The 10950-nt window shown below is 34.6% G+C and overlaps 1 long non-coding RNA gene across 1 annotated transcript; it reads right to left on the bottom strand.

Moving 5' to 3' along the window:
* Positions 1–262: 262 nt before the first annotated feature.
* LOC133815972 (uncharacterized) lies at positions 263–3339 on the bottom strand. The gene is made up of 3 exons (XR_009884928.1): positions 3229–3339; positions 2840–3026; positions 263–565 (listed from the first exon to the last, which is right to left on the bottom strand). It is a non-coding gene; the product is annotated as an uncharacterized LOC133815972 (long non-coding RNA).
* Positions 3340–10950: the final 7611 nt, after the last annotated feature.

Raw genomic sequence — 10950 nt, forward strand, 5'->3', positions numbered from 1 at the left:
GTGTTGAATTATGTTATTTATAATCGATTATATAACACTTTTTTTGTGTTATACTACACTTTAGTATAACACTTTTTTTGTGTTATACTACTCTTTAGTATAACACTTTTTTTTATGTTATACTATACTTTAGTATAACACATTATTTGTGTTATACTACACTTTAGTATAACACATGTGTTATATTAGCTTAGAGAAACATAATCTTTTTTTACTTACACAAAACTAGGAAAACAAATATGAAAGTTGAAGCCAAATAAGGTAACATAAATAGATTTTTATTAATTACTCAAATGTAATTACAATATTTAGTCTACTAGTCTAGGCTTAAGAAATCATATTACAACATAATTTATGCCCAATTCAGATTCCTTTATCACTAAATACAAAACAAGAAATGTATACAAAAATTAGTGAAATACATTCTTCCATTCTTTGCATCAATATCTAGATGGCTTTGCAGTTTCTTTGAAAGTGTTATGCTTCAAAAACAGGTCAGTAAATGCCACCCTCAAGTTCTTAACCTCTCTATCTAATTCACTTGGTGTCCTTTGCCTGCAAGATCCTAGAAAATTTTAGGGTCCAAGAATTTTACTTAGCTAGTTAGATAGTAGTATTATAGTATTTATAGTATTATCTTTTTAACTGTGGATTTTTGGTTCAGACCGGGAATTATTTGGACACTCATAGTAGTACTTGTAGATTTTCTAAGTTTAACCTATAGTTTAAGAATATTAATTTTAACCTAAGGTTTGATTAATATGACTGATATTAAGGATAATATTTATTATACTATAAGGTTTAGATAAGGACCAATAGGATTTTAAGCACATGTTATGAATGGGTGATTAAGGATTAAGTATTTTGAGGATTAAATTTAATAAGGGTAAATTTTGAATGCTCTAAGGTCAGTCAGCAGCTTTGAATACGTTTAAGGGCTTAGTCAAGGTTGTTTACTCCATTCAAACTTAGCTAAAAATGTGTAATTTCGTGTTTAAATAATCAGCGTGTGCCGATATATCGCAGCTATAGGGGGCGATATATCGCATCACGTAGATACGGAAAACACGAGACGATGTACGACTGCCTCGGGCATACTGGCCCAGGCGATATATCGCCTACAAGGGGTGATATATCGCCTCCTTCAGCTTATTTTGAAAAGTTTTGAAATCATTTTCCTTTCAGCCATTCAACCTCTTGATAAGTCCAGCACCTTTTTGAACGAGTCTTCAGCCTCTGCTGAACGATTATTCAAATTATTTTAACCTAAAAAGCCATTATTTTTATTCAAGTGAAATTAAGATCCTTTCATTCCTAAACTCTATAAATAGGACCTAGTACCCAGCCATTATTCACCTTTTACTCTAAGTTCAGAGGCTGCAAGTTACTAGGAGAGTGTGAGAGTTAAACACTTGGGTGGGGAAATCATAAGCTTGATCATCATAAGCTTATTAAACACTTGGGGAAGTAAGGTTTCATAGTATTTCAGTTCAAGGTTTAGATTGGTCTTACAAGTCTTCAAGGTAACCCAAAACTCTAGTTCAATTCTGTACTTGTTCTTTTAAGTTCTCATAGTCTTCTACTCAGCCTCTAACCTTAATCTTTATTTTGGTTAGGAAATCTAAGAACTTGCACATAAGTTTTTGGTATGTATTTTCTCAATGGTTTAGTCCTTCCATTCCTTTTATTTCTTTTTCTTCAAATCTACTCACCATGTTATATATGATTCTTAGGAGTGTTCCAAAAGTCCCAACTCTGTCCTCACATCCCGATAACTTTGGTAAGGAAAATAGGATAGAATCTATATGTTATATGTTTATGTTATCTTATGTTTCTTATGTTATGATAAGTGTTATGATATGTATATTTGTAGGCTTCGGCATATGACCCATATGACTAACAAGACCCCAAATAGATTATGGGCATATGACCTGCTTAGCTAGTAGGACCCCACTAATCTCATGGGCATATGACTTGTTTAGTCTATGGGACCCCAAGTAATAATGGCAATTATAGTATGTGTATGATTTAAGTGCAATGTTATGTTATGTTTTTATGTTTCTTATGAAATTGATGTATATGAACTATGTGTTAGATTTTCCTTGCTGGGCATTAGGCTCATTCCTTTTTGTTTATATGTGCAGGAAAATAGCTATAGTGGCGGTAAGATTCGTGGATGCTTGGGGAATGTGTATCGGTGATGAATGGATTCAAGGAGTCGAGAGTTCTATTTTCGAGGATGTAGTATTCTTTTTATGGTTTTACATGTATTTTTCCGCACTTGCTATGTAACCCCTTTTTATTTTAAATTATGTTTTGTTTTGAAAACAATGGGATCCCATATCCTACTTGATATTTTATGTAAGTAACTCTTATTTTTTTACAAGTTTCCTAATAAAGTTATGGTATTTTCGCAAATGTAAGTTTTACTAAGGATTTGTATGTATAGTTTCGTTAATGGTCCAAAAGTCTAGAGTAGTTGGGTCATTACAAAAATGGAGTAGGATCCACCAAAAACTGAGATAAGTCTACAGATCACTTGGTGTCCTTTGCCTGCAAGATCCTAGAAAATGGAGTAGGATCCACCAAAAACTAAGATAAGTCTATAGATCAGTGCTTGAAGTATCATACAAAAATAAAACTGTAAAACCCACATAGCTCTTACCATTTTCTGAAAGTTTTTTCAAGACTACAGTATGTATTCCATCTTTTAGATACCACAAATTGTCAACAGCAGCAACTAAATTTGTTGTAACTAAACTATACTAAATTTCTATGACTAGAATGATAGTAAATTACAAAAAAGGACTTCTGGAAAAACATACTAATGCATACTCACAATTGCTTGAAAAACTTTGAGGTGTTAGGAATGTCATCATTTGCAGGAGGCAAGGACTTTGTTGCTAACTCAAGAAGCATAGATTGCACAGATAAAAATTTCTCCCTCAGCATGACATTGTACTCGTACAAACATTTGAGATTCTGTTGAACATCAGACATATCCATTTCTGAAGAATCCTTCAACTCTGTAGCAAACAGCAACAAAATGGAATAACTACCGAGGCAAAGTAAATCCAAAAATGGTTAGAAGAATTTCCATAAAGAATGAAAAAACATTTGCTCTCAGGCTTATGGCTTTAGAAATAACATTTCACAGCACCTGTCCTTGCCTCAAATAGGATGGCAAAGAAATGGACTAGCGATCAAAACTTTAGAGTAAGTTGTTACCTAAGGTAGGTGGTAGAGGAATGTTGGCATGAGATAAAGAGAATGAAACAAGCTGGGATGAACTTTCCTTGCATGATCCACCGGATTGTTGTTCTTCCTCATGTTTTTGTGGCTAGAAAAGATGAGCATTTCAAAATTATAAAATTCACGAGTACTTGACACACAAAGATGTGATTACATATACATTTTTAAACCATAAAATATAAAGAAAATAACACCCAAACAAGGTGGCAATGAGCTAGTTATTTATATCAAAATATCATTAAAAAAGAGGTTGATATGCAAAATATCTCTAATAGTTTTGCAAACTAAGAGTGACATGGGCCATATTTTGAGCAACACCAGAGTAAATTAATATTTTGGACTGGCTTTTACAGCAAAAACTTATGGAATCTGGTTTAACTTCACATTGTCCATTTAAAAAGCTTGTGGAGAACATTGGACCTTCCAGTGGCAGCTTAAGATCGGACCAGAGACTAAGGACAGACATCAACAGTGAATGTACCATCTCAAATTCCTGTAGTGCTTTCTCATCAAACTTTCTAACATACGTAGTAGCAACTATCAAATAATGGTTGTCAAGTAACTTGATTAGAATAGTCAACTAGAGGTAAATAGATTGGCAATATTGAGAGATGACATTGAAGTATGCAGAACACTCTTACTTGAAGATACGTAGTGAATAATAGACCTTGCGTTAACTAAAATACAAACATGAAAAACACCTCAATGACTAAATATATTTCACTGTATTGACTTATAAGGTGCTCTCAGTTCCTCTTAAATTAAAAAACAAATGAGGGTTCAGATATCCATGCCAATAAGAGGACAAATTGTAAGTTAAGAAAAACTGTAAGTCTTAAGTTTCCTAGTCCAAGAAAGAAGGAAATAAAAAAGCCTCCAATCTTACAGGAACTGTGAAAAATCTTCGAGACCTTAATCTTATGCTCCATTTCGTTGCTTTAAATTCTGGATTGTGACGATTTGAAATCCCTTCATTTCTAAATATTCGACCAATCTCATAAACTTTTTCAAACCCTCTAACCTGTCATCCACAGAGATTTAATTTTAGTTCAAAAGATTAAAAATAATATGGAGAGAAAAGTAAATATATTCATTTATACATATATATATTGTAAGAAATGAGAACTTTAATAAACTAATAAATGGGAATAGTTATAGAAACCAATTTTTTTTAAAAAAAGTAAAATCTATAAAGAGGAGAAATTTGGTGTAGGCATAGAGACAGATAAGAATTTGTCTGTATGTGTTCTCTTGTATAGATATAAAGAAGAGCTCAAGAATTATCATTAAAAGATAAATGAATTTCTTATAAATGCTATCAGCCTTGAGAAATCTACACTGGAAACAGCGAATGTTTTATAAAATCTTTACACAGAAAAAAATTGCTTAGCAAAACAATACTGCCATGGAAGTGATAAAATCTGACATATACACACAAACTAATGAATAAAAATTAGAAAGCAGCTTCGGGAAAATGACCAAGTTAAACTGGAGAAATTACACCTTGGAAATACTAGAGGGCGGTTGAAGAGATTATGCATGTTAGTATAGCACTCGAAAGAAAATGAATATACTTTAAATCCTGACCAGCATCCTCTTCAAGTGGAGCTCTGTTGCTATCCTCAAATAAAGATCCATTCCTAGCGAATTATGGTAGGTAACAAATGGTCTTGCTTCTGCTCCACCAGCTGCTCCCTAGTTGATTAAGTCAATTAAAAACCAACCTTCAAATAGAAACAATACTAATGTATGTAAATTAAGGCACCAAAAAATTGTCATATACAGAAAAAGTAAAAACTATTGCTGGAAATGAATACAGTTAATCAAAATTTATAAAATATGAACCAAAAGAATTCCCAACTAAGCATTTCAACAGTTCAACCTCCAGTCATCTTTACAATAAACTAGACATTATCTTTTTTAAAAATTATAGAATAGGGTATTCTATAAGTTGTATCTTGGCCAAGAACAAAAGCTAAGCAATTGAACAAGCATTACCATAAGTAACAGTAATCTTACATAAGAACTCAGCCAAACTATAAAGTCAAATTCCATTATAGAAATGCTAAATCTTGATATGAACCATATGACCATAAAATGGTTAGAAAATCCACAAACCTTTAGAACTGGAGTTTCAACTTCGAGAAATCCAAAAGATTCCACTGTCTTGCATAACTCTGATACAATCTAATCCACCAAAAAGAAAAAGTAGTAAAACATCTTTAATGTATAAACAGCAAGATGCCTCAACCACTCTATCTAGGGAACAATATTGAATTTATATATGTATACTTCAAAATGCCCAAACTAGAAACAACTTGGTATACAATCCTTCTTTTACTCAAGTTTTCAACAACTCCATAATTGTTAAATACATTCAACCACCGTAAGCACTCTAATATTTAGAGCAAATTTGTTCAAAAGAAAAATAAAATATCCATAACTTGCATAAATAAATTATCTCCTTAAGTGTTAATGCTGTTAAGGAACTTAATATAGAAATTATAACCCTGTAACCTTTTTTTTAGAAAAAAAATAAAATCCAATGAACCGTGCTTCAACTCAGGAAAGGTCATTTAATGTTATTTTTGTCTATTCAAATACTTCATCAGAAGCTAAGTACACTTGAAGCAATCATGTAAGATAGTTCTAAGGTCCTCAAGTTAATAAAAATACTATTTCTGGTGCAACGACTCAAGAAAATATGAGCTAAATATTAAGCTAACTAAATGCAATGCTACAGAGCACACACCACCAAAAAAAATAAAGAAACAAAACAGCAATAGCAAAATCAATCGGCAATAGAAACATCAAATGTCAAAATAAAGTTATATACTGTATTGTACTAAGATAAATACACTTGAATAATAAAAAAATAGAAAAAAAAAAAGTATTAAGCATGCTTACGTGTCCAAGAATAAATCTGCTAAAGCACTGCGCTTGATATGTTCACCCTTCATGGCAACATCTGTGAAAATAATCTGATCTGGTTGTACACCTCTTTGAACAGCATCTGGAACACCAATAGTTTATCATAGAGATTGATTAAAAAATGCAATCATAGAAATACGTTGATTAAAAAATGAAAGACAATCATAGAGGGAATCGAAACCTGTTGGCCATTGTCTCCTTCTCTGTGAATTAGAATTTTCCCAAACTTGATTCCCTTACAACATGCTCTCAGAGCATTCTCCATACTCTCACCGTTGTAATGACAAGAATAAGTGTGCAATGAGAATATATCGAATTAGTACATTGTGAAAAATTACAGCTTTGAATCTTATTTTTTGGCCAAGAATAGAAATCCTCTAGAGTTTGCTTCCAAATATAAAATTTATATGAAAAACTGACAAAAAAACACATGCCACAATTGCTTTGCGAAATTACCTCTTGATTATAGACACACCACATAATCTCTTACAGAAATCTACACCAGTATACACGGACTCTGCGAAAGACAGGATATGTAAATTAGCTATCAGCAATTACAGTTTCAAGAAATTGGACTCTCTTAGCGAAATCAAAATTAGAAAAAGAAAACAAAATAATGAAGGTATTATCTATACAGCATAAACTAACTTTAGTCTTTGAACAGCAAACGTGCATATGAAGCATGGGTCCTAAACTGTCATATTTGGACAATTAATATTAGATTTTCCTTTTTAGAGATTTGCAGTACTGACAACATAATGCTTTGTAATGACCCAACTACTCTAGACTTTTGGACCATTAACGAAAACTATACATAAACACTAATCCTTAATAAATCTTTACAAGTGAAAAGACCATAACTTTATTAAGAAACTTGTAAAAATAAAAGTTAAACTTACATAAAATATCAAGTAGGATATGGGATCCCATTGTTTTAAAATCAAAACATGACATAATTAAAAAGAGATTTACATAATCAAATGCTGAAAAATACATGTAAAAACCATAAGAAACAAACTACATCCTCGAATTGAAACGCTCGGCTCTTGAATCCATTCCGCCTCAATACACATTCTCCAAGCTTCCAAAAACCTTTCCCGCCACTAGAACTATTTTCCTGAACATATAAACAAAAAGGAGTGAGCCTAATGCCCAGCAAGGAAAAATCTAACACATAGTCCATATACATAAATTTCGTAAAATACATAAAAACATAACATAACACTTACATCACATACATACTATAATGGCCATTATTACTTGGGGTCCCATAGACTAAACAAGTCATATACCCATTAGATTAGTGGGGTCTTGCTAGCTAAGCAAGTCATATGCCCATAATCTATTTGGGGCTTGTTAGTCATATAGGTCATATGCCCAAGCCTACAAACATATTTAACATAACATATTTCATAACATAAAAACCATAAGATAACATGTAAAAAAAAACATATAACATATAAATTCTATCCTATTTTCCTTACCAAGACTACCGGGATATGAGGACAGAGTTGGGACATTGGAACACTCCTAAAAACCATTTGTAACAGAGTGAGTACTTTGAAGAAAAGAAATGAAAGGAATGGGAGGACTATATCATTGAGAATATGCTTACCAAAAAGTTTTGCTCAAGAACTTAGATTTCCTAACCAAAATAAAGAATAAGGTTAGAAGGCTGAGTAGAAGACTATGAGAACTTAAATAAAATAATACCAATTAAACAAGAGTGTGGGAATACCTTGAAGACTTGTAAGACCAATCTAAACCTTGAACCAAAATGCTACAAAACCTTACTTCCCAAGTGTTTGATAAGCTTATGATGACCAAGCTTATGATTCCCAACCCAAGTGTTTACACTCTCACACTCACCTAGCAACTTGCAGCCTCTGAACTTAGAGTAATAGATGAATAAATGGCTGGGTACTAGGACCTATTTATAGAGTTTAGGAAGGAAAAGATCTCATTTTACTTGAATAAAAATAATGGCTTTTTAAGAGAAAATAATTTGAATTATCGTTCAGCATAGGCTGAAGACTCGTTCAGAAAGGTGCTGGACTTATCAAGAGGTTGAAGGTTTGAATGGAAAACGATTTCAAAAACTTTCAAATTATGCTGAGAGGGGCGATATATTGCCCCCTGTAGGCGATATATCGCATGGGCCAGTATGCCCGAGGCAATCGTGCATCGTTACGTGTTTTTCGTATCTTCGTGCTGCGATATATCGCCCCCTATAGCTGCGATATATCAGCATACGCTGATTATTTAAACACGAAATTACACATTTTTAGCTTAATTTGAATTGAGTAAACAGCCTTGACTAAGCCCTCTAACGTTTTCAAAGCTGCTGACTGACCTTAGACTATTCAAATTTTAACCTTAATAAATTTAATCCTCAAAATACTTAATCATTAATAAACCCATACATAACATTTGCTATAATCCTATTGGTTCTTATTTAAACCTTATAGTATACCAAATATTATTCTCAATATCAGTCATATTAATAAATCCTTAGGTTAAAATTAATATTCTTAAACTATAGGTTAAACTTAGAAAATCTACAAGTACTACTACGAGTGTCCAAATAAATCCCGGTCTGAACCAAAAATCCACAGTCATAATGATAATACTATTATTACAGTTATACTACTATCTAACTTAGATAAGTAAAGTTCTTGGACTCTACAATTCTCCCCTACTAAAATGAATTTCGTCCTCAAAATTTACTTACCAAATAATTCCGGATACCGGCCTTGCATGTCCTCCTCCAAGTCCCACGTTGCCTCTCGTTCAGAACTATTACTCCATAGGACTTTGACTATAGGAAAGCTCTTGGACCGTAACTGCTTCATCCCCTATCTAGGATGCTAATCGGTCGTTCCTCGTAACTTAAGTCTTTCTGGAGAGCTATCGTATCGTACTTGAGGACGTGAGATGGGTTTGACACATATTTGCGTAGCATCGAGATGTGGAACACGTTGTGACTATCGGCTAGTGCTGGCGGTAGGGCTAGTCTATATGCAACTGGTCCCACTTTGTCCAATATCTCAAAAGGACCTATGAATCGAGGACTAAGCTTGCCTTTCTTCCTGAACCGCTTGACACCTTTCATAGGAGATATCTTTACGAAGACTTGATCTCCAACTTGGAATTCCACATCGCGTCGCTTAGCATCCGCATAACTTTTCTGACGGCTTTGAGCAGCAAGCATACGCTGTCTAATAAGCGCTACTGCTTCTTGAGCTTGTCTAACTGCTTCGGGACCTAGAAGCTGCCTTTCTCCTACCTCGTCCCAGTGCAACGGTGATCGGCACCTTCTTCCATATAGCAAATCATAAGGTGCCATCCTGATTGTTGACTGGTAGCTATTGTTGTACGAGAACTCGATCAGTGGCAAGTAATTATTCCATGATCCTCCGAAATCAAGTACACACGCGCGTAGCATATCCTCTAAAATCTGAATCGTACGCTCGGACTGCCCATTTGTCTGAGGATGAAAAGCTGTACTAAGACTTAACTTAGTACCCATAGCTTGCTGTAAACTTCCCCAAAATCTTGATGTAAACACCGACCCTCTATCTGACACTATTGTCTTGGGGATTCCATGCAACTGTACTATCTCTTGGATGTAGATATCTGCGTATTGGTTTGCCGTATATGAAGTCTTAACAGGTAGGAAATGAGCCAACTTGGTTAGTCTGTCTATTACTATCCAAGCGGAATCATGCTGCTCATTCATCCTTGGCAAACCCGTCACGAAGTCCATAGCTATATCGTCCCACTTCCATTCTGGTACGCTAAGCGGTTGCAATAAACCTGCAGGGCGCTGATGCTCTGCTTTCACTTGCTAGCATATAAGACACTTAGATACATACTCTGCTATGTCCTTCTTCATTCCTGGCCACCAGTAGATTGCCTTGATGTCATGAGTCATCTTGGTAGACCCTGGGTGAACTGAGTACGGGGTACTGTGTGCTTCTTCCAGAATCATCTTCTTAATACTTTGATCATTTGGCACGCATACCCGATCCTTATATCTCAATAAACCTTGACTAGATATTGAGAAATCTGTAGTCTTGCCTTCTTTGACTGCATCCATATCTGCTTCTAGTGTGTCGTCATGTCCTTGACCAATTCGTATGTCTTCTAGCAGATTCGATTGGATAGACAAGTTAGCCAACTTGCCTACAATTACTTCTATTCCAGCACTGATAAGCTCCTGCTATAGCTGCTTTTCTATTCCGGATAAAGTTGCTAAATTCCCATAACTTTTCCTACTAAGTGCATCAACAACTACGTTCGCCTTTCCTGGGTGGTATAGGATTTCGCAGTCGTAATCCTTTACTAATTCTAACCACCTGCGCTGCCTCATATTGAGTTCCTTCTGAGTAAAGAAGTACTATAAACTCTTGTGGTCCGTATAAATCTCGCACCGTTCTCCCTAAAGATAATGGTGCCAGACTTTTAACGCAAAGACCACCGCTGCCAACTCTATATCGTGAGTTGGAAAGGGTTGCTCGTACTCCTTCAACTTTCGTGAGGTGTAGGCTATCACCTTGTAATTTTGCATCAGCACGCAACCCAATCCTTGCTTTGATGCATCGCAGTAGACAATGAACTTATCGCTGGGTGTCGGTACACTAAGTAATGGTGCTGAGAAAAGCTTATCCTTAAGCAATTGGAAGCTTTCTTCACACTTATCATTCCAGTTAAATCTTTGTTGTTTCTGGGTCAGGTTGGTGAGTGGAGTGGCTATCTTTGAAAAGC

This window comes from Humulus lupulus, chromosome 2 (genome assembly GCF_963169125.1).
Source record: "Humulus lupulus chromosome 2, drHumLupu1.1, whole genome shotgun sequence".
In the NCBI taxonomy this organism is placed as follows: Eukaryota; Viridiplantae; Streptophyta; class Magnoliopsida; order Rosales; family Cannabaceae; genus Humulus; species Humulus lupulus.